This window comes from Malaclemys terrapin, chromosome 5, assembly GCF_027887155.1.
Source record: "Malaclemys terrapin pileata isolate rMalTer1 chromosome 5, rMalTer1.hap1, whole genome shotgun sequence".
NCBI classification, from domain to species: Eukaryota; Metazoa; Chordata; order Testudines; family Emydidae; genus Malaclemys; species Malaclemys terrapin.
In genome coordinates this window covers 29,688,797-29,714,843 of record NC_071509.1, presented here as the reverse complement: position 1 = coordinate 29,714,843, position 26,047 = coordinate 29,688,797, and positions in this window count along the sequence as shown.

Here is a 26,047-nt window from a genome sequence, read left to right as displayed (position 1 = left end):
AGGTTTTCAGAATCTGTAACACTTCAGGGAAAAGCTGGTTTGCTTTCCACTAAGGTTAATAGCTTTGCAGAACTCCGAAAAGCATTCACAACTGTTCTTGACTGAATCATCATAACAGCAAGCAGGTGCTTATATATAATCATACCTTTTGGGAACTGTCTCAGATCATTTGTCTGCCTCAAAGGATGTTCCTCATCACTACTCATCTGAAAGACATAAAAATGACTCAGATTGCTCAGATGGCTTTCGTTTCTACCAGAAACAGTGTACAATTCAGGATTCTTTTGTTGTTTACACATTTTAAGCAAGAGACATGAAAATGGCACTTATTTATGTCAGGAATGGTTTTTTTTGCGGTAATGAATAAAAACGCCCTCCACTTTTTATTTATTTATTTTTTTGCTAAATCAAATATGTCAGTTTGATTTGTCTCTTGGGATACATTGGGCTGAAAGGAGAATGCATCTGCAAATAATGCTTTTCAACAGAGTTTAAGCACCTTGATACACAGCATATTACTAGTCAATAGAGCCAAACAAAGAGAATACAATGGGCCTTAAGGTAAAATACTTACACTAGAATTTTAAAAAGTGTGATTACTCCCGACTGCCCACTTTAAAAATAAAGTAGCTAATCATTTTTTAAAGTTACACATGCAATACTGTTGCCTATACTTCCTTTCAACCATCCAGATCATTAAATAAAGTTAACTCATTTTCCTACCCTGCTTGCTTGCTGCACTTGTATCTAGAAAACACTCAGGAGCAGAGATGGATACAAAATTTTTGCACAGAATATCAGATTGGCCCACTGCTTTTCTGAAATAGTTTGTGAAAAAGTTTCCCCATTTTTTCACTGTACAGTATGGGCAGGGCTGGCTCCAGTGTTTTGGCCGCCCCAAGCAGCCAAACAAACAAACAAACAAACAAAAAAGCCGCAATCGCGATCTGCGGCTGCAATTCGGCGGGAGATCCTTTGCTCCGAGCAGGAGTGAGGGACCGTCCACCGAACAGCTGGATGTGCCACCCCTCTCCGAAGTTGCCACCCCAAGCACCTGCTTGGTAAGCTGGTGCCTGGAGCCGGCCCTGAGTATCAAAGAATTGACCCTGTGAGCTGGAAACAGAACCCAGGAATCCTGACTCACAGAGACTGATTCCCCGTTGCTTGCCCTTCAGGTGGTCAGTTACACCAGTGCAAAGGGATTGTAAAATGGGTATATGATGCTACCAAATCAGACAAGTAGTGCTTTATAGTCACTTAATGCTTGTTTTTCACAGACGTAATTGGTTATACATGGTGCACAGCAATGGGAATTGGTACATGAGTCCCCTGCTCAGCTGACCAGATCACATCCCCTTCCAGGCATTTAAATATTGGACTGCTGTAAAAAGCGATTACAAAAATTGGTAATAAACAGCAATCAAGTGGAAAGGTCGGGCTGTTCTGACCAGGACTAAGGATCTTTTTTATTGCCCATCATTTTTAAAATTTACTCCATCTTTCATTTCGTCACATTGTCTTGAAGTGAGCAGTCTTAGAGGTGGAACAGGCTGTGGGGCTTTGCTTCCAAGGCTGATGCATTAGGAAAGGTGATGTAATCTTCAAGAGTATTCCTTGGACTTACTGCCTCTTCCTGACCATGACTCCATTTCAAAGAGCATATTGGAATCGATGGGAAGACTCCCACTGCCTTCAATGAGCTTCAATCAGTGCCTCTATTTCCCAATCTGTAAAATGGATACAGTACTCACATACCTGCTTCACAGCGGTGTCACAATAGACAGCTTTACTGATGGAAGTTTGTAAATACAGTTGAGCACTTTAGATCAAGCATAAGTTAGTATTCTATTAAGCGGATACTAGAAATCTGATAATTTAACAATTGTAACAATGTCATCCTTTCCCAGATACACACAGAGAGAAAAGGTTAATTTCATGCATTGAAAATAGTAAGCTTCATTAATAATGACTCTTCTCAGTGGAAGTAATTACTTTTGGAAGGGGAGATATTCTTAAGCTCTGCCACAGGTTAACTTCCTTGGGCCTTGTCTGTAGTGGCAAAAATGGGAACTGTGGTTCACTAGTGGGGCAACTGTAGAATAGTCATGTTCAAACATTATTGCCACGGTGTTGTCTATCCCCTGTAAGGATAGATAAGACAGTGGTAAAAAGGCAGTAACTCTGTCTACATTAGGCTTCCACCATTGCTAGTGGTGCTAGCGGTGGTGATTTATGGGTTCCATTCCTGCCAGTGTCGATGCAGTGTGGAGGCTAAGACACCACACTTGCAATTATTTACATATGTGCTTAATTATCTTCACTCGTATGTACAGTTCCATTGAGTTCAATGGGATATCTCAGGGTAGTAAAGTTAAGCATGTGCATAAGTGTTTGCAGGACTGGGGCGTAACTTGCTAAGAAAAAATACACTGGTGAACTGGCTATGTAGTGAAAGACCTAAGCCTTTAAAACTGAGATTATTTGTTTATCAGGAAAAAAAATCGATTGAGGGTGTAGTAGGCCAGCCACCTCTCGTGCATATGTTCATGGCTTAGGATCATACTCCAGGCAGCTCGCCTCAGTTTTCCCTCTTGGAGTGTTCAAATAAAACTTCACCCACGCTTTTTTTTGGTCAAAAATACCCCCGCTCCCCTTGGGTACTGGGTTTATTAATGTAATACAATGCAAATACAGCTCAAAATCCCAAACACAGTCCATTCATAAGGCCACACAACAGAAGATTTCTCTTCCTCCGCCCAGGTCTTGGGCAACTCCGCTGGTCTCAGGGTCTTCCCTGCAGGAGCCTTTCTCCACTCTCTGTAGACTCTGACACAACTCCCTAAGCTTTCCTCCTTCATTGCAGCCTCCTGTTGCTCTTTATGGAGCAATTACCCTGATCTCTCCCAGGTGTGGCTCATTCTGTAATCAGGATTTGCTAGCCCCAGCCCTCAGGGGGTGAGCCACCCTGTTATAGAGGGTTATGTTTTCATTTCCTGTTTAGAACAGATCTCTCCCACTTGGCAGTTGTGCTCCCTCCCCACCCCTCACCCCTTTTCTGCACTTGGCTGCAGCCTAAAGCCTGAGTCAGACATGGTCCCTGGTTCTCCCCACCCTGTTATTCTCAAGCTTTTATGTTCTTTTTATCACACCCCTCTGCTTTCACATATGGCCACCACTGCAGTCATGAGCACAGGATGTGTTGAACACCGCAGTGCTCTCATTAGTGGCACTTTGTGGGTTGGGCTGGGTGTGTGTATGAATGATGAAATTATCTTGCTCCCTCCAGTCGTCAAGTCTAAACATGTCACTTTCATGATATGTCTGGGCTTCTTACCTGCTGAGACAGAATCCTCATGTCACTTCCAGATCCAGGTCTCCTGTGGGCAACACAAATATTTTGCCATTAACCACAAGGCAAGAATTCAGTCTTTAAGAAACCCAAACAAAATTAATAAACAACTGGATTCATTGCCTTACATTAACAAAACATAGGCAGCTGCAGCCGGAACATCCACCTACACTAACTCAAAACCTCCTCTCATTGGTGTCCAGATGGGAAAGTAAAATGGACCCGGATAAAATAGGACAATGGCAATAACTTTACTAATGGCTTGGATGTCAGCTGATTGAAAAATAACCATTCATAGTACATCATGTTTCTCTTAATTATTTTCTGAATGATTTCCCCTACTGCATAGTGTAGAAATTACTGACTTTCTTTAATTTAATATAATCGTGTAAGATATTTACTTAAAACACCTTATAATTAACACACTATAACTATATTATAAGTTACACTTTTACTATATTGTTTAAAGCACTTTACAAAGCTGAGTAAATATTTGTATCATTTTACTGATTGAGGAATGGAGTGATTCAGGTCAGCATTTTCAAAAGTGGTCATTGCTTTTTAATTTTAGTTTTAATTTTTCAGGGTTGAACTACAGACACCATGGGTCTGATTTTTATAAGCGCTGAGTTGAAGTCCAAGAAAACTGCCAGGTCCTGAGCCCTTCTGAAAATGAGGCTCCACTTGTCTCAAATAGAGTATGCAAAAACTGACAGCCTCGAAGTCTGTATCGATTGTGATCTAAATGACTTTCCCAACGTCACAAAGCAACTCTCAGTAAGAGAGCTGGGATTAAATCTCAGATTTCTGGACTCCCAGTTTTTTGCTCTACCCACTGGACCCCACATCCTCCCTTAAGTTTTAATGTCTGGTTTAAGGTAGAAGGCTTAACCACAGCATAAAATGAATGCAGGAGACTTAATTTTCACAGGAGTTGAACCTAGACTTAGGCATTCTCTACCAGGTGAGATAAATATGACCACCAACCACAGCACATTCAGAACTAATGCCCCTATTCAGCAAGGCAAAGAAGAAGTGGTGCTTAAAGTTAAATATGTGCTAAAGTGCTTTGCTAAATAGGGATGGACTGCTGAATCAGCGTCCAAATGCAAAACGGATTGATCCAAGTTAGCTTTTCCTCAATAAGTTCATCACCTACATTTTTACACACACACACACACAGGTCCCCTCCATCCCCAAACTATATATTAAATAAGCTTTATGACAAATAGGTCTCGTCAAACAACTCTGATTTTGTTCTTGAGTTTGGTTGATAAAGATAATGATGTAAATGTAATATAATGGAGTTTTGTAAATGTAATGTAAATGGACTTTTGTAAGGCATTTAAGTTAGTACCACATGACATCCTTATTAAATAATTAGCACCTTACACTAACAATAAAGCACATGTTAAATGCAGTAAGAACTGGCTGACTGACAGATTAAAAAAGTAGTTGTCAATGGAGAATCATCATAGAATGGGGGTGTTTCTAGTGAGGTGCCACAGGCATCAGTTTCAAAATTGATGCTATTCAACATTTTTATCAATGATCTGGTAGTAAACAAAAAATCCTACTGCCAAAATTTGGGGATCACACAAAGGTTGGGGGAACGGTGAATAATGATGACACAGTACAGTCCTACAGAACAACCTGGATCACTTGGTAAGCTGGGCCCATTCAAATAAAATGTGTTTTAATACAGCTAATAGAAGGTCATATATCTAGGAACAAAGAATGCAGGCCATACCTAGAGATTGGGGGACTGTATCCTGGAAAGCAAAGATTCATAGATTTTAAAGCCAGAAGGTACCATTAGATCATCTTGTCTGACCTCCTGTATTATCCAGGCCATAGAATTTAACCCAGTTGTCCCTCCACTGAGCCCAATAACTTGTGTTTGACTAAAGTATATCTTCCAGAAAGACATCCAGTTTTGATTTGAAGGCATCAAAAGATGGAGAATCTACCACTGTGGACAAACAACTCAGCCTGGGCTCCCCGTGTGATGCTGTGACCAAAAAAGGCTAGTGCAATCCTTGGATGTATAAACAGGGGAATAGTGAGTAGGAGTAGGCAGGTGTTTTTACCTCTAAATATATTTGTGAGATCGATACTGGAATACAGTGTCCATTTCTGGTGTACACATTTTTTAAAATGTTGAAAAATTAGAAAGGATACAGAGAAGAGCCACAAAATGGTTGGGGAAAATGCCTTGCAGTGAGAAAGTTAAAGAGCTCCATCTGCTTAGTTTATCGAAAAGAAGATCAAGAGGTGATTTAATTACAGTATATAAGTACCTTCATGGGGAGAAAATACGGGGTGCTAAAGAGCTCTTTAATCTGGTGGAGAAAGGCATAATAAGAATCAATGGCTGGAAGATAAGTGAGCAACATTCAAATTGGAAATAAGGACATATTGCTAACAGTGAGCGTGATTAACCACGGGAACAAACTGCAGAGGGAAGTTCTGGATTGTCATCTCTTGATATCTTCACATCAAGACTGGATGTCTCTTTGAAAGCTATGCTTTAGTCAAACGCAAGTTATTGGACTCAGTACAGGAGTAACTAGATGAAATTCTGTGGCCAGGAGGGCAGCTTAGATGATCTAGTGATCCCTTCTGGCCTGAAACTCTGTGAATCTATTTCTCCTATAGGCTGTGAAAGAAGAAAGAGATAAAGATTATTATTATTATTTCTGTTTTTAAATTCTTGGGAGGCATTAGGAATATGATAATGGGGACCACATATGCATGCAGATAGATAGCAGAGAAATGTACCCTCTATCTTAAAAAGAAATAATCTTAAACATGAAATATAATAAAAGGAACATCAAAAATAACACCAATTATATTTTCCTTTAATTATCACAGTTGCTACAGCTGTCAAGTGAATTATAACCTCTTAAACATGCCAATTTTGAAAGTACTTTAGATTACAACCAGAAGATGACAAGGGAATAAGAGTAATTGGAATTAAATTTATACAGTGGTGAATTCTTAGTTTAATGTTTAAATGGATTCTAATATATTGAAACTGCCAGAAATTTACACAGGATCATGCATAAAAGTAGTAAAAATGTACTGTATAATGTACCGGTAGGTAGTGCTGCACCAAACTTTTGTAACAAGAGTCTGACCCAATTTATAGTCCAAAATTCAGCCATCGGTTCACGCCGAGTTCCATTATGGTTCATGAACCCTTTGGTGAACGTGGCCTGAAAGTCAAGTTGAAAGGGAGCATAATAGTGTGGTGGGATGTAAGTGTTTTGGAGGTTTTGGTTTTGTTCTGCAGTGACATTAATTAGTTCTTATGAAGTGAAAAACCTCACATGAGATTGAGAGAGGAGGGTTATAGTCAACTCTCTCAAGGGATAGTGGCCCAGCCTGTTGCACAGAGAAGAACAGGAGTACTTGTGGCACCTTAGAGACTAACAAATTTATTAGAGCATAAGCTTTCGTGTTGCACAGTTATTAGTTTATATATATCATATTAGTGCCAGTCAAGATCAGTGCCCCATTGTGTTGGGTACCTATACATATACATAAGAAGAGGCAGTCCCCACTTGAAGATCTTACTGTCTAAATAGACAAGACAGGCAATGGGGAAACAGAGGCAGAGAGATAAAGTGACATGCCCAAGGACACATAACAGGTCAGTGACAGAGGAATAGAATCCAAGCTCCTAGGCCAGTGCCCTCTCTGCTAGACCATACTGCCTCATTGCATTGACTCATAACAAAAGTTTTTCATGAATTCAGAGGTTGCCTCCTCTGATTCCTTTTCCAGGTGGCAGCAGCAGGCTCCCATCACTCTCTCCTTTCTACTGCCCAGGGACATGCACCAACCCATTTTACAACATAGCAAGATATAGCAAGTCCAGAGCCATATTCCAAATGCATGTTATTTGTATAGGTTACTCCGATGTAGTTGAGCAATGAGTAGCATTCAGTGGTCTTTGTGCTTGTAGTCTTTTCTGTTGAGCACTAAAGCAGACTATCCCTTTTGGGGCACAAGAGGATCTGTGATGAAATCCTAGCCCTACTGAAATCAATGAGAAAACTCCCATTGGCTTCAATGGGGATAGGATATCATTCCTGGAGCGTGCATTCCATTAATCGAGACACAAGATGGCATCTACAGGTAGTGGATGGGAAAGTGCAATTTTTCTGAGCTCAGAACTGGCAACACCAGGAGAGCCATGAGCAGACTGCTCATTCTGTGTGGAACAGTGACCTTTAATAGGAGAGTTTGGTTGTGCCTATTTCTGTGCAGGTGTGCAAGTTTGCAAAGAACCTGGCACTCCTTGTTTGTCCCTCTGTGTAGGAGTCATTATTATTATTGTTGTTATTTGTATTACTGTAGTGCCTAGGAACCCTACTCATGGGCAGGACCCTTTTGTGCAAACACAGAACCAAAAGAATGGCCCTGCCCCCACTAGTTTACAATTTAGGTAAAAGATAAGAAACAACCAGTGGATGCAGATAGATAGGGGAGTTCAAGGAAACAATGAGATGGTATTGGGCAGCACGATAGACTGTGGTCTCAGCACACCAGTGACCTATCCATTGTCAAGTTTTTTGTAGGCATCATGGCAAAGGAGAGCTTTGAGGAGCGATTAGAAAGTGGATAATGAGGTAGCTTTTTGGATATTCATGGGATGGTCCTCCAAAGCAAGTGGGGGCAGCATGGGAGAAAGCATAATGGGTGTTTTTGATGATTTTGTCCACAGTGATCCAAAAAGCAGATAAAGGGAAAGACTTTGTGGGGGGCAGAGGAAGATTAGGAGCTCTGTTTTAGTAATATTTAGCTTGATATAATGGCTAGACATCCAAAAGGATATGACAGAGAGACAGGCTGAGATTTTAGTTTGAACAGAAGGAGACAGGTCTGGAATAAAGAGGTAGGTCTGTGAGTTGTCAGCAGTGATGCCAGTTGAATTTGTGTTTGCAGATGAAATTACCCAGAGGCAAGGTGTAGAGGGAGAAGAGAAGGGGACAGAGCCCCGTGGAACACCCACAGAAAGTCAGATAGTTGCACTTCTGGCTCTTATCTTTAGCACAAGAACAAACTCCATGCCAGCACGAAGAGTGGCACTCACCTCTCCATAGTTATGGAAAAGGGGAATAGGATTATGGCATCACCTCTCCTCCCAACCAGCCAACAAGCTGACCCCACAAGGGAGACAGTGTTCCTCTGTGCTGCCCTCTACTATGTGTTGTGTGGTAAAGACACAACTAAGCCAGAGAATTCAACCAGTACTCTGTAGAGTAGGGCTCAGATCCTGGGCAGTATCAGAGCTATTCTCTCTGTAACTTTGTCACCTGTATACTCCAGAACCATGATCCTGGGGATAGTCTGGAGTCATAAAATAGAACAACCTCATGGCTGATCTTATGCCTAGATTTCAATAGCCCAGAAAATCATTGTAACAGCTGAGGATGGCCAGGGCATAGAGACCTTGGGGCCATGTCCCTTTTACTTAGCAAAAGGCCAGGAATGAGTGTGATGTAGGAGCCTGCAGTGGTTCTGTGCAACCTAGGGATTCCCCTACATGGAGAAATCTTCAAATGGCTGGCTTAAAATGGTAATGGCACAGAATACAGCACATCAGGGGTCTGACCTGGGTGAAGACAGAAACTGCCTCTGAGCTGTGGATTACCTTGAAAAATATTCAACTGCTGCTAAAACGTGGATTCCCTCAGATGATAATGGAGGGGAACCTCCTTCCATATGCCCTGGTTTGAGAACTACCATTAGGCGCACACTGGGCCAGGCATTACCCCAGGTCATGGCCTCAAATTTTCCCAGTCCTGGTGTCTTCTATACAAGATGCGGGCAAGGAGGTTGACTCAAGTTACTATCATATATATTATTTAAAAACATAGCTTGAGACCTAAACAGGGACCAAAGTTGCCTGTCTATCTAGTAGTGCATATGCAGGAGTAATGTCAATGATTAATAGTTCATACTTAGCTAAAGTATTAATAGTCTAATAACGACTGCATCACTCTGCATTCATAGTTCTCACCACATTTTTATTTCTAATTTATGGTCAGTAAGATTTCAGAATGGAGCGAAAGCACTAACTTGAAGTTACATGATTTCTGGATGGCTGCCAAATGTCAGAGGAAAGCTGACAATACCATCTAAAGGCCCAGGACACTGTCTGCTCAGAGGAATAATGAAAAAATGATTTTATAGAATTATATTAGGACACTGTGTGAATCAATTTTAATGAAAGGTACATTGTTTTCTTCAGCTTCGATTAATTTAGAAATATTTGACACTCCCAGGCTTGAAGGATATACATATTTTTAAATGGAGTAAAGATGTGATACCTCTTTTACAGAGCATGAGTTTGAGCATCTAATGCAGAACACCTAAATCCTTATAAATTGTTACTGAATGCTTTTGTTACCATTGTTTCATTCACAGCCTCTGAACAAAAGCAAGAATAAGAGTCTGATCCCACTGGCCATAGCTAGAATCAGGCCTGTAAAGTCATGTAGCATATGGTACCCTGCTAGCAGTTGATTGCTTTTATATTTTAAAGAAAGAACAAATTTTTTACTTTCTAAGCCTGTTTAAAGTTCTCAGTGGGCAGGATAAATATTAGTCAGAGGTGTGAATTAATGACAATGATTTTATATTTATATAGGACCTTTCATTCTGAAGGCTCAAAGCACTTTACACAGGTGTGTACAAAGGATACCAAGGGATTATTTTAATCCACCAATGAAATGCATCTGCTTTTGGGGTGAAATGCAGCAAATAATTTAACAGCACACCACAACAGTACGTGATAGTTTTAAACACAGGGGGAGGAATAGTTTTTCTTATTGAAAGGGGGGTAAGTAGACAATGGAATTATCCAGTTGGAACTTGGTTGGTACATTGTGGTGAACGTTCCTACTCTTTTTGGGAATGCAACGGGATCTTTGGAGTGTATGCTACAGAGTTGGGTACTGTAGAAATAGCTCAGAATAGTTAAATCAGGGTTTTGTTTTCACATCTCATTTGAAAGACATCCTCTCCAGTTGCATAGCAGCACTGTCTTAGCACCAGGAAGATACCGATACACTAGCAACTCAGAAGGAAGAGTATCACGTGTTCATTCATGCCCTACTGCTCTATCGCTAACTCTGCTAGGCATCTAATGTCATTCTAAAGAATAGAGAGGTTTAGTCCTCATACTATCATGAATGAGCCCTGCCTTTCTGTAAAACAGAGACCCAACCAATAAGATGGCCCTCTTATGTTTTGTTGTTGTTTGGATTGCAGTGCTTTTCTGGGTCTACTTTCTGCTACTTCCCCTGGCAGACTATTCCCAATTTCCCCACAGTCTAACAGAATCATAGACTGGAACTCTTATGTAGTTTGGGATCAGGAAGTTATTGGGGGGGGCGGGGCGTGTCTGAGGATATATTTTTAGCTGATTGAAAGCTAACGAGACAGGAAAAGCTCAGTTCTTCTTTATGAAATGTGCATTTTGTATTGTTTCAGTTTCAATACTTAGAATTCTGCCTAACCTCTACATCAGATTTTCACTATTTTTTTACGCTACTACAATGTATCCATTTTCTGGCCCTGCTTTGCATTCTGTCCAAATGATGACAAATCCAGCTCAGATTTCCTTTTATTATTATTATTATTATTATAAAATGTTGAAATAAAGAGACATCAAAACTGTCCAGAAGACTGATGTATTAGTTTAGCCTAGAAAAGTACAGTGCCATATAAAGTAATAGATAAATTAGTTTAAAGATGGTAAGCCCCTGTTATACTAATAATTTGACAGAAAGTGTCCCTCATTCTAGACTGATGATGATGGCTGGCTTTTCTAAGATCAAAGGTTCATTCCTGGCTTTGGATTGCTCCTGACGTGCTGCATGATCGTGGCACTGTAGGGCTCCGATATCACTATCAGTGACACACCTATTAATGGAAATGCCTTTTATCAAGCTTTTGCGATCCCTAATGTTAATTACTGCAATTAATTAATGAAACTGCAAGTAGAGTTCAACTGAGGGTTTTCTAAACTATTAATGGGGCTTCATTAATAATGTGAACGACTGTCTACTGGGAATTAACTGGCAACTAGGAGAATTATTATATGTAGGACCTCAGTTTGAACTTGTATGACTCCTGCTCAGATAAATCACTCATGTCACCCAGACGCTAAGGGTCAGTTTCTATGCTGTACCGCAGCTCTGGGGCAGAGGCAGCTTTAAAGCCATCTTACTAGCTTGAGCAGTTATAACTCTGAATACACTGCAGGAGCAGATCTTTTCAGTGTAGACCCTACTTTAAGGCCAAAACAGTGGCTTAACAACAAACCTAAAGTGCAAGTACAAAATCACTCACCTCGTTTTGGTAATTAGACTGGGTAGGTATTCAGCCTCAACAATACTACACATCACATCAGGTATCATCCCTGTAACTGGTACATCTTCAAGTGATATCCCAACATGTAACTTTAATTGCACACATTAAAAGAGCTATAATTGCTTCAAGACAGAGCAACATAGGTTCTGACCCTGCAAACACCTACACACATACTTGACTTTAAGCATGTGGGTAGTCTCACTGACTCTTTTTTACTGTTCATATGAGTAGGGTTAAGCAGGTGCACACACATTTGCAGGTTTGGGGCCTCAGCTAAGCAACACAGGCTGCTGAGAGCACACCACTTGAATGTTCTGCTCTCTTTGCTGGCTTCCCTTTGAACACTGGATCAAATTCAAGGTCTTGATCCTCATTTTCAAAATCCTCCATGGGAATGGCTCAAGTTACCTAAGGAACTTATCACTCCTTGTGAGCAAGACCTCCCATGACAGCTAGTGCACCGTAACCATGGAAACGTCAACCTCAAGAAGTGAGACCTATTTGTGCAGGAGACAGCATTTTTGGCAACTTTCAGAAGAGATCAGAATGACCAGGAACCTCCATGTATCTTCAGAATGAAATGTAATACACAGTCTCCCCTCTATGACCTCATCAAAATCACATTTCTCCTCCTAACAAAACCCCATCCCAAATAATAATAATAATGAAGTCATGAAACTAACATAATCTTTGCAAACCATCACTTTCTTCACTCTATCTGTATGTTACTTCCTTGCCCCCCACCCATTTGTCTGGTCTACTCACATTGTAGGTATTTTGGGATTGCGGGGGTCTATTAATTTGTTTCTACAGTTCCTAGCTCACTGCAGTAGGGCCTCTGTTTACATAGATTATAAATTCTCTGGGGCAGGGAACATCATTATGTTATGTGTTTGTACAATGAGGTCCTGGTCTCTTAGGATTAGGGCTCCTTAGAATTAATATTAATAAGTATTATTTTATATATTTTAAGGCCAAAAGGGACCATTATGTTCATCTTGCCTGACATCCAGTATAACACAGGAATATACTCCAAATAATTTCTGCATAAAAATGAATAATGTTCTTGTTTTAGTTCTAGGCACTCCCATAACACAAACAGAATTAATGATAATCATGATATAATATGTTTTAAAACTTGCTAGAGAATGGGTGAAGGAGGAGGAGTACAAATATCTTTTTGCGTTCACTTCATAGTGTAAGTAGATAGAAAGAACATTAAATCGGTAGAACATTGGTGAAGTGCTGACCAGGTTGCACTGGTCTATTGCAAAAAAAAAAAAAAAAATCCTTTCAGAGGAAGAACTTCTTGAAGTGATGAAATAACATGAGTGTTTTGGGCATAGGTAAGTTGTGAAATTGGGAAAGCACTTTCAGGTAAATTGGTAGGTCAAGTTAACCCTGTTTTTGAACTATTTGAAACCTCTTGAAACAGTATCCCTATAAAAGCTGTTGAAAAATGGGAAATTGGGACAAAAAGTAAATATTAAAATTTTCAGCAATATTCAGCAGTATTTCCTTTCAACCTTATCAAAATATTTTGTTTCAACTTGATCATTTCTATATTATATTATAGTCAAAATACTAAAGTCAAAACAAAACCTTTTGATGATTTCCCTTCAAAAATTTCAGCGCAATTGATACAGTCCCACAAAAAGCTTCAATTTCTTGAATCAGTATTTTCTGATGGAAAACTGGTCGGAAAATTTTCAGTGAGTTCTAATATCTACAATTCACTCTTCATTCAGTAGCGTACTGTGTAATCATGCAAGCATATTCACCTGAGACATTTAGGTGTTCAGAAACTGCAGAGACAGAGTGATACAAATGCTTACAAAGAGATTCAGACAGGTTGGACAAAATATTAGGTAATATAGTATTGGGATCAACCCTGCATTACTACTGGTACGTGCAAGATGACTGAATAGGTCTTTTCGGTCTTTGGCTACTAGGAACAAACTATCACCACTTTATATCTGGCAAATGAGAAATGTTAACAACTATCAAAACTTGGGATTTTTTCCCCACAACAAATCTGCACTATGTTATTTGTAACTTTCTATGTAATTGTGATTCACAGCACTCACTGCCCCCAGACTCTTCCAGTTGTGCAATGTGGTAGCAACTTGCTGCTCTCACTTATGATTCTCTTCAGAGAAATTCAATCAAGTGAGCATCTAAAGGATTACACTGGTCTACAATTTTTGAGTAGTCGTCTGCTTCAGAGATAAAATGTGCTATTTATTATGTATTTTGATGTGCTGAATTCAAGTATGACAATTAAAACAACTGATTGGCTACTGTTTCTAAGATATTTAAGTTTTTACATTTTATGTCTATGTATATTGTGTAGATAGTAGAATTTTAATCATAAATTGTAAACCTAGGTCTTTTCATGTGTTTATGGTTGCTTTACATGATAATATTTCACCTGTCCTGTTTATGTAACACTTTAAAAATCAGCAAAAGGGTTATATAAACAAAATTTATTATGAAACAAAAGGCAAAAAAACTATTATGTACATAGTTTAGTCCTATTCAGTGTCTACTCAGTGCTTCTTGGCTTGTCTCTTGTATTCATTAAATGGAGTATCTCTTGTCACTGTCCAGCAATAGTCTGCAAGCATTGATGGGCTCCATTTGCCCTGATAGCATTTCTCCATTGTTGCAATGTCCTGGTGAAATCGCCCGCCGTGCTCATCGTTCACTGCTCAGCAGTTTGGTGGAAAAAAATCTAGATGAGAGTGCAAAAAATGTATCTTTAGTGACATGTTGCAACCAAGGCTTTTGTATGCCTTGAGGAGGTTTTCCACCAACAACCTGTAGTTGTCTGCCTTGTTGTTTCCGAGAAAATTTATTGCCACTAACTGGAAGGCTTTCCATGCCGTCTTTTCCTTGCCACGCAGTGCATGGTCAAATGCATCATCTCGAAGAAGTTCACGAATCTGAGGACCAACAAAGACACCTTCCTTTATCTTAGCTTCACTTAACCTTGGAAATTTTCCATGGAGGTACTTGAAAGCTGCTTGTGTTTTGTCAATGGCCTTGACAAAGTTCTTCATCAGACCCAGCTTGATGTGTAAGGGTGGTAACAAAATCTTCCTTGATTCAACAAGTGGTGGATGCTGAACACTTTTCCTCACAGGCTCCAATGACTGTCAGAGTGGCCAATCTTTCTTGATGTAGTGGGAATCTCTTGCACGACTATCCCATTCGCAGAGAAAACAGCAGTATTTTGTGTATCCAGTCTGCAGACCAAGCAAGAGAGCAACAACCTTCAAATCGCCACAAAGCTGCCACTGATGTTGGTCATAGTTTATGCACCTCAAAAGTTGTTTCATGTTGTCAGAGGTTTCCTTCATATGGACTGCATGACCAACTGGAATTGATGGCAAAACATTGCCATTATGCAGTAAAATAGCTTTAAGACTCGTCTTCGATGAATCAATGAACAGTCTCCACTCATCTGGATCGTGAACGATGTTGAGGGCTGCCATCACACCATCGATGTTGTTGCAGGCTACAAGATCACCTTCCATGAAGAAGAATGGGACAAGATCCTTTTGACGGTCACGGAACATGGAAACCCTAACATCACCTGCCAGGAGATTCCACTGTGTAGTCTGGAGCCCAACAGCTCTACCTTACTCTTGGGTAGTTCCAAATCCCTGACAAGGTCATTCAGTTCACCTTGTGTTATGAGGTGTGGTTCAGAGGAGGAGGATGGGAGAAAATGTGGGTCCTGTGACATTGATGGTTCAGGACCAGAAGTTTCATCCTCCTCCTCTTCCTCATCTGACTCAAGTGAGAATGATTCTGGTGCATCGGGAACCGGCAGTCCTTCTCCGTGGGGTACTGGGCGTATAGCTGATCGAATATTTGGATAATGCACAGTCCACTTTTTCTTCTTTGACACACCTTTCCCAACTGGAGGCACCATGAAGAAGTAACAATTGCTGGTATGATCTGTTGGCTCTCTCCAAATCATTGGCACTGCAAAAGGCATAGATTTCCTTTTCCTGTTCAACCACTGGTGAAGATTTGTTGCACAAGTGTTGCAGCATACGTGTGGGGCACACCTCTTGTCCTGATCTCCAATTTTTCAGCCAAAATAAAGGTGATAGGCTTTCTTAACAATAGTGGTTGTACTGCGCTTTTGTGATGCAAAAGTCACTTCACCACAAACATAGCAGAAGTTATCTGCACTGTTCACACAAGTCCGAGGCATCTCTGCTCACTTTGGTTAAACAGAAATGTGTCCCTTTGCAAAATCAAACACTGACAAATAAGAGAGCACGACACTGTATGATTTCTAGAGCTGATGTAGGGCAATTTGTTCAGCAGAGTGATGTAAGCTTCGTTATGATTGCATCATCCATGACTTCTACGAATAACATGATGCAATTCATATCATGTATGACGCAATACCAGCTTCAGATTGCATCATTCATTGTTTTGCCTAAAAAGCAAGTACTGTCCAAACCCAGTCATAGATTTATTCATAGATCCAGTCAAAGATGTATTTTAGTCATTTCTGGTTTAAATTGAGATCCCTTCCCTTTATAACTCACTTATCCTCCGCCATTCCCAAGTCAAGGGTCGTATATACTGACCCAATAGCATATCTTGAAAACTAGAGCCAATCAACAATTTTAAGCATCATTTTTGTTCTCAGTGACCCAGAATTAGTAAAGTTTGACTACATTTATTTCAGAAGCATTTTGGCTGTAGAGCAGTGTTATGGGCTAAATCATGCTCATTTTACTCATAAGTGTACAGGACAGAATTGAGAAGGATTTAGCCCTATAAATGAGCTAAGAAAAAAGAAGCTGTGATAAAAGGTAGTGCTGGATGAGTAAAGTCATGTGTATTCCAGCAGGTAGCTTGATGAATTAAAGACCCCTTTAAAGGTTTAAGTGCATTCCCTTCTCTCTTCCTTTCTTTCAAAAGGAGAACTTAATTGCTTGGCATCTTTTGCTAAAGTTTCCAGAGATGAGGTAATGAATGTGACTTGGGTTCCCACTGTGGGGTGTAACTTGGCTCTGGCTTTTACTGAGATGGCAAGATGGGCTAATATTAGAACAGTACCCCGGGCAGCATTATTGTGTCAATAGTGTTCCTAGCCTTTGGCTCATTTTCTCTCTGGATAATTTAAATCAGCACTATTAACAGATGCCCGATCCATGTATAACCGGTAGAGTCTATTCAGAATAGATGCTAGCCACATGAAATACTACCACTGTGCTGATATGACAAATGGACCACTTTCTTCTGATTTCTGCTGTGTTAAATTGCATAAACTGTCAAATTGCAAAGTAGGGTACCTACAGCTAAAGATGCAGAGATTTCCCAGATGCTGTGATGGGAAATAGGACAGCCATGACATCTTTGTTGACTGGAATACACAAATAAATGGATTACCATCCTGCTAATGAATCTGACCAGAAATAAGACAGAAATAAACTAAATGAGGACTAAAGTAGAATAAAGAGTAATATACCTTGGTTCGACTGAACTGACAGACACCAGGGCTTAATATTGTCCTGAGTCATTCAGGTGATACAAGATATTTTCAATGATTATATAATGCACTGAGAACTCCACTGAGGCATTTTCCTTTCTGCCTGTTTATTTATCAATATTATTGTTATTATATATCATTAGAAGGATGGTTTTGTGGTTAACACATTAGAATGGGGCTTAGATTTCCTGTATGACTTCGGGAAAGTCACATCATCTCTGTGTGTCCTACTCCCAGATGGATAACGTAGTGACAGTTCCCTTTCTTACAGGTGTCATGAGGATTACTTCATTAATGTTTATGAGGTACTCAAATAATATGGTGGTGGAGACCATAAATTCACCAAGAGAGACAGAGAGATGTGGGCCTAACAGAAAGCGGGGAAGATAATTTTGGGTTGGTGTGGAAGGGATTGATTTTTTTTTTAAATCTTGTAGAGAAATAAATAGCAGGATTTGGCTAATGTGCTACTCTGGATCAAGTACCAGTGCTTTCTAAAACCACCATGAAATCTAGAATTTACGGTTACCTGTTGGGGAAAGCTACTCATGGAATAAGGTGCTATGAAGTGTGAATAAGGGAAGCTGAACTTGGTCCTGAGTTAGTAGTCAAACCCATTTTTTGCTTTAGTAATTTAGGTCACAAATTTCAATTGAGGTCACTTACTTAGGAGTCTAAAAATGCAGCTTTTGATGCCTAATCTCTCATGTTTGAAAATGTTGGTCTAAATTTGTTATATATTCTGAGTTTTGATAAGCAAGGCTGTATTTTTATTGTAGATAGTAGTGTGTATTAGTCTGAATTCTTCTATATGTATTTGGGAAAGGGGGAAGGCTGTACTGAGGGGAAATAGGAATAAGAACCTAGTCAATGACATAATTCTAACTTAGAGAGATAAGATGGATGAGATGATATCTTTTATTAGACCAACTTCTGTTGGTGAGAGAGACAAGCTTTCGAGCTTCCATAGAGTTCTTCTTCAGGTCACCTATCTTTCTAATAAACTGGGACCAACCCAGTTACAATTCTAACTTAATAGCCAACCTGTCTCTTCTGGTAAAATCTAACTGGGGCTGAATTTCCCATGCATTGGTTGTGCTGACTATCTTTTTTTAACACCGGAGCCATGTATACTATGGCTTTGTAAATAGGTAAAACAGGTTCAAAGAACAGGCGTAGAATACAGTATATTGTGTAATGCCCAGCAGGTGCTCAGTACTCAAGGGGACAAGCTACAAATCAATTATCTCCAAATACCATGGCAAAAAACTCCTCCTCCTCTCACTTACCAGCAACAGATCTATTTAAATACCAACACCCAAAGCACAAAAGCCTAGTGAAAGTCTATTTCAATGAGGATTGTGCATCATCACAATTTTTTCCTACTGTACTTCAATAAATTCTTTCTCCCTGATGTAGAGATCAAGAATTAATCATCGTGTTATATAAAATGCATACTCCATGGGGAGGAGGCATAAAGCATGCACGAGACGGATGGATTTTTCTAGGGTAAGGTCACCCTGAGGGGGTGAGTGCATAGGGAAAAGAGCTCACTGAGTGATTACTGTTTCCAGAACCACTGGAGAATTTCAGGCTTGATGCAATCCTAGAGCCTGCGATTTTCAATTAACTCCTTGCTTCTGTGGATTTGTAATTATTGAAATGTACGTTGGGACATTGTTTTCACGATCACCAGCATAAAACCCTCAGTATGGAAAGCTTTTTGTTTGACAGCTGTCTTCAGGTGCTCGGCTTGATGCAGAGCCTCCTACATGGTTACCTTAGTGCAGGATAAGATAAGATTTCTGGTTCCAGGTGCATTTTACATTTCCAAAAAGAAAGGAAAAGGGAAGAGAATAATGGGAATAATAATAATATAACATAGGAGAGGCTCAGATGGGAAAAAATATGGGGAGAAGAGTGAATAGCAGGATACAGAGGTCTGTATTCTAATCACAATTACAACAGTGTAGGTACAGAACAACACCATTAGCAACTGTGGATTTATTCTGGATTTACACTGGTACCAGTATAACTGAGATCAGAATTGGGTTCAAAGAGAGCCAAACGAGAAGAGGATAAAGAGGAGATGTAGCAAAGCTGCAGAAAGATGGAGGAGACAGCTGGATAGACGAAAGGAAAGAAAATAAAAGATGAGGGTATTTTGAGGCAGGAAAAAGTAAAAGGAACAGGGAAAAGAGGACATTTTAAGGTGCACCAGGCACATACAAAGACTTCAGTGTGTTTAATTACTGTAAGTTTAAATTTCCAACAGCCTGCAATAGCACGTTAGACACATACGGTAGTTTTAATTAAGTAATTATGGAGCTTGATGAGGAAGGCAAGGATTTGAGAATTTAAAATATTCTGGAGAATGTGTAGACAGCTGAATCTTTTTCTCAGGTGTATCTGATGTTAGTTACATAATGATTAACCTTGAGTGAAATCCCGCAGTCCTCACACAGTCCCTTGTAGATAATGAGAATTGTGACTACATTAAGACTGAGGAAGGACTGCAGGATTTTACTCCTAGGAGGCAAACACAAAGACTGATTCTATAGTCCTTAAGCAGGAAGGAGTCTCTTATTGGAGAGCTTTGCCTATGTAAAGACTGCAGGATTTAGGCCAAAATGTGCACGCAGGAACCAAATAGATTCAACTGAAGAGCATTCATCTAATGGAGGCAAGGACATAAGGACCAGGATCTATAGGATGAGTGGTTTGTGGTGTACCCAGAAGATATTAGTCAGATGCCTACTTTTTATGAGACAATAAATTGGCCTGATTTTCAAAAGTGACCAGAGATTTTGGGTGCCCTAATTTTTGGGTGCCCAACTTGAGACCTGGTTTTCAAAAGGCAGTTGCTCAGCACTGCTTGAAAATCAAATTATTTTCAGGCGTGTCAAGCTGGTTACTCAAAAGTTAAGACACTAACATTGCTAGTCACTTTTGACAATCTTGGCTTTTTTCAGCATTGTTTATGGGGAAGTAATTGTGTTCTATTTAATTCTATAGCAGACTCTCAGAAGGTCTCTTTTGTGATTTATCACATCTAATAATCTCTCCACAAAGGGAAATGTAGGTAAGCAAATGAATGATCCAAATTCTCTTACTGCTGTACAGCTTTCTTGTTCCTGTCACCATTTCATGTCATAGCTTATTGTTCCTTTTTGTGTGTGAAGTCACTAAGAGCTGCATATGAAGAATCTGCATAAGAAGAATTTGGTTCTATGATAGGTTCCAGTAGTTTCTTTTGAGAAACAGCATGGGCTCATGGTTTTATTACAATAAAGGGAGCTAAGAATCCTGGGTTCTAATGCTGAATATCCCTTAGTGGTAAGATGATCATATTTCTGTACTAATTAATAATAACAATTAGGATAGCAAAATACTTCTAGAATTAACAACACTGCACTTTTAAATTGTATGCTGGGGTTACTACTGCCAGCTTCTGAGTTAACAGTAACACATCTCTCAGTCTATTTCCCAGGGCCACTTTCCTGCAGCCCCAGCCCACATCTTTCTCAGAGTGGAGCATTTTTTCCAATAATTTAGTGTTCTGAATGAGTCTATCATGAAACACTGAATACACACATTTAACATTCACTTTGAGCAAATGAAGAGCTTTGATAGTGTCTACATTCAATTCAGTTTTTTCTTCACTCCAAACATTGTTCATTACACTGAACACTCACAGAGTAAATTCTACTTGGATATAGCAATGTGATGTGGCATCTGCCCCACACTGGGGTTAACAGAGATTAATAGAGACCTAGGGAGGCTATGCAGGAGGCAGCCAATTACAGAGGGGCTGCAAGGAGCAGCCAATCAGGGCCGGGCTGGCCCACATAAGAAGGGCTGCAGAGCAGAACAGCTTCAGTTGCTCCCTGGAGTTCAAGGAGGAAGAACTTACTGCTGCCTTGCAGGTTGAAGAAAGCTAGCACCCTGGACACAACAGTGCTGCTAGTAGGGACCAGGGGATTCAGGAAAGACCTCCTAGCTGGCTGCAGGGATTTGCAGATTGAGACCCTGAGGCAAGGGTCAAGAAGGTGCTGGGGCTGCAGGAAAGTGGCCCTGGGAAATAGACTGAGAGATTGGAGGGGACACAGCATATGGCTGCCATCTATGGGGTCCCTGGGCCGGGACCCGGAGTAGTGGGTGAGCCCAGTTCTCTCCCTCCTCCCCTGACTTGCCACTGATGCAGTGGATGAATACTTGGACTGTGGTACTGTCCCCCTGAAGGGGGGAGAAAAGCATGACATGGCTGGAGGGCGGTGTCATGAAGAGGATGCTGTGGTCCTGGGAATGACATGGGTCCAGGAGCAGAAGTGATGGCAGGTGAGACACCACCGAGAGTCGGTGTACCTGTAGTGCTGATCTGCAAGATGACCAGCAGTCACACCCCGTCACAAGCAATAAACTCTGAACAAACGTTTTGTAGTTATAAAAATAACAAAGTTTTGACTGATGAAATGAAAAACTGGGACACTTCTGGTATCACCAAAATAGTTCCTGGGGCATCAGGACATCATATAAAAAAGCAAAGAGATCCCAGTCAAACAGGACACATGACCTCTTTACTTACTGGCCTTTGGTAAATCTCTTAACCCCTCTTTCTCAATTTTCCCATAGGTACAACAGGGAAAATACATTATAGGTGAGAATAAGGGGTAATAGTTAATAACAAAGAAAAGAAAAAGGAGATATTATGTGAATAGTATTTTCCAATATCAGATAATTTGGAAAATTCTAGAGAAGCTCAGTGTGATACGTGCCTAATAAAAACTGGTTTGTTAATCATTCTGCATATTGTTTTTCATAAGAAATTAATTAGAAAAATAAAGCAGTAAATGGAATACAGTTTTCAGTCATGTTGTACTTGGATCTATGAAATTAATGTTTTTATTTCCAAATATGTTGATCCTTTTTTCCAGTTTTGAGAATCTTTAGCAACAGTATCCAACTTTTTTAGAGCAGTGTCTCCATTAGCAAAAACAAAAGTCACTTTAGCTCTTTCTCTTTACAAAGAAATGCTCTTCAGAAGCAAGTAGCCCCTCTCAACGCCAAACCCATCCCATCTAGTTCCTAACTCCCAGGGAGTTTTCTTTTTCTCCATCCAAATCAGATATTCTCACGTTGGGAGCACTGGGATGTGAGCTTGCACATTTAATAGTCCTCTCATATCTCTAAGAGTCTGCTACTGTTGAGGGCTCTCAACTACTCACAGCAGGCACTCAGCACCTGACAAGATCAGGCTTTTAGATAGCTCCTTAGAAACCAATCTTTGTGCATGAGATTCTGGAGGTCAGGGATTTGCAAGGTCTGCAGGGTCTGGTGAAAACTTTCATGATGATACATTGTGTCAGCACTATTGGGCCTGCAAAGTCTTTCAGGTTTTTGAGGTGCCAACAAGAATTTCTAGCACCATTCCCATCTAGAACATGCCTCCTAAAATTCCTCTTAAATGCTTATCTGTTTAACAGTATATATTATATGGCGTCTCTATGTGCCAGTGTTATGTGTTTAATGGGAATCTAGTTTATAATCAGTGTAGCAGTTAGTGTCCTTTGCAGGGCAGGGTATGGAGACTCATTGAGTCTTGTAATGTCATCTATATTGCATTAAGTTGTGTCATGCATCACCTCAAAGGTTACTATATTCACTTTATCATAGGTAGCAGATCCAGTCAGTTAATACCTTCTCATTAGAATTCCATCAAGGAGAGTTAATAATTGTACACGTTTAATGAAAGTTTGTAGGTGATTTTTAAAATAGGGCTTGATTCACTTGGGAGCGAGGGCAGTTGCTTTATATATGAAAGAGGGTTTAGAACAAAGGAAGAGAGGTTTTAATGAGGATTTGATATACTGGAGCTAAAAGACAAGTGAGCAATCAGAAAGAATACGTCTCTGGCTGTGAGAAGTGGTTGTTTTTGAAATATCGTTTAAGCAAATTATTCACTAATTAAACATCTAAGACAATTATTATTGATTTTGAACAGTTTCCATTACAAATGTCAAGGTACATTACATAGACACATGGTTTGCTTCATTCCTGCACTTCTGGGGGTGGGATTAAGCTTCCATTGTAGCTGCACCAGCAACATTAAACATTTTTAGTACAGAAATGAAAATGAAGGATGAATACTGTGTTCAAATGAAGAAAAATGTAGATAGGCAGAATGCTATTACCAAAGCTGCAACTAGACCAGGATACTGGAGTTAGCAAGGCTGCTGTTGCCAGAAGTGCCACAGGAACTTTAATCCTTACCAAAGTAGCTATGTGCAGTCCTTCGTTCTCAGTCTCAGTAGAAATTAAACATCGCAGGGTTATAAAAAAGCATACTGCAGGAGTGCAGCTGGGGATAGGTCATACAATAATTCAAACCAAACCACATGGAACTACTGACATGAGTGGTAGCCATCATCACTCTAATCATTGAACCAGTGTGTTTTAACCTTCTCCCTCACCTTCTAACCAGTTTTTATCTTTTTTTAATTGTAATACTTGCAGGACACAGATTGTGTCCTCTGTGTTTGGAAATAAGACATGCATATTCTTGATATTTGATGCAAGTTCTCTGAGTAGTTAAAAGAGCTGGTAGAAACACACCAATTTATTTTCACAGAGAACTTTGGGGTTTTTTAAATTCCCATGAAAATTCTACTATTTCCAAAATTTTTCAGAAACCAAAAACTGAAACATACTTGTCTTACCAAAAAAAATGGTTTTACTTAAAAATATTTTGGTTTTTGGAAACAAACAACCCAAATATTTTTAGCAAAACACAAAGTCCGCCCCCCCCCCCAACTTTTTCAGTTTGTCAGTTAAAAAAACAAACACATTTTACCAACATGTAGGCAAGGACCAGGAGAATCTAGCAGGGACTGTGGCGCTACATTGCACAAGAGGGTGACAAAGGTTGGGATGAGAGTCTAGCATGGACAGTAGTGCTACATTGCACAAGAGGGTGAGAAGGGTTGGGAGGAGAGTAGTAGATTTTCCCATTTGGGTACTTTGGGGGCTTTGTATCAGCCACTCTAACAGGAGTCACTCTGGCCCAAACTCCTGGAGATTCTGCTGGCCTCCAGGCCCCTGGCCTCTGGAAGTAGTCACCAATTCTATCCCCTTGACTCTGCAGCACAATCTTGCTGTAATTATTAAAAATATGGAAACTGATTGTTCAGTGTTCAAGCATAAAAGGTGAGAGAGCCAAGACAGTGCAACATTCAGGCTTTATTCTTGCCTCTATGTGTGCTGTAATTTTCATCAAGCACTTCCTGAAAGCAGAGTTCTCTAAGTCCCTAGACATTACCCTATACCAGTGTTGTTCAAACTTTTTCAGTCACACCGCCAATAATGTAATCTGTCCGCACACACACTGCACAGCCAAGGCTCGTCAGTAGTGGAGCTTGGGCCCAAGGCAGAGTTGGGGATGGAATTGGGGTTGGGGGAGGAGCTGGGGCTAGAGGTGGAGCTGTTCTGGGGGTGGAGAGGGAATGAGAGCAGAGCTTGGCTGGGGGCGAAGCAATGGGAAGAGTGTAGCTTCGGCTGGGGGAGGACATGGAATGAGAGCAGAGCTGGGCTGGGGATGGAGCAGTGGGCGGAGTGGAGCTGCATCTGGGGGTGGAGAGGGAATGAGGGCAGAACTGGGCTGAGGGCAGAGTGGCACAGTGGCTGGGAATGGTGCTGGTCTGGGGGTGGAGTGGGGCTGGAAGTGTGGCGATCCCTTCCTGTGCCCCCCTAGAACATTGCTCCATGCCCCCATGGGGTGTGTGTGCAACCCACAGTTTGGGGACCACTTCCCTATACGTAAGCACACTGGGGTACTATAAAGCTATCTGATCAAGCAATGTTGTTGTCTCCTTTAAATGAGATGTGGCTGGTCCAAATTCATAGTAAATAAATGGTAAAGAAAAACAAAACAAAACTTTGGTTAACTCAGATTTAAGTCTGCCTGGTGCTAAATTGAGCCCTTCCAGAATGTTGAGTCCAGTAGAACTTAAAACTTCTGAAAACCAGGAAAAACAGAGTTAAGATAAAGACCCATGTAAACTTAACTCTGCCCCCCCCCCCCCCAAAGGGCTGACAATAGTCACTGGGAATTATCTGCATGCACTCCAGCTGCATTCATTCTGTTATACATAGTTATATTGAATAGTGGAGGAATATGGTGAAGCAGCTTGGAAGAGCTGTGATTGTGATTTGAGGAGTTCTGGGTCTCAGTCCTCCTATGTGTGTTATCAAAGAAAAGAGTTGCTTTGTACACCGAGGATCTAGTCTGCATCATTTCCACACAGACTTGTGTGGGTTGTGTCAGTTGCAGGGCATTGGGGTCTTCTTGCCATGAGCATTGTCAATAGTGAGGATGTGAGAGCAGTGTGTGGATTTAATGGTGGGTGAGGGAAAGGATAGGTGTAGGCAGTGTCCTGTGTGCAAGTGTGATGAGCTTGTAAAAGGGTTTGAAGTGGTTGTTAAATTTTGCAAGTGTGGCATTCTGTTGGGGGAACAGGTTCAGTGTTTGTGGGTCGAGCAAGTGCAGGTAGCAGATGTCCATCACAGTGAATGGGCAGAGTGGAAGTGTATGTGTTATGGGTGTATTGGAGCATTGCTCAAAGAGGGCAGAGTTAAAGTTGCTGGGCGTTCACCTTAACTCTGTGTTTGCTGCTTTTCAGAAGTTTGAGGCTTGCTAACTCGGTGGTCTGGAAGAGCACGAGCTATCACTGGGCAACCTTAGCTATGTGTTAACAGTGCTTTTTGCCATTTCATCATTTTTTAAACTGAAACAG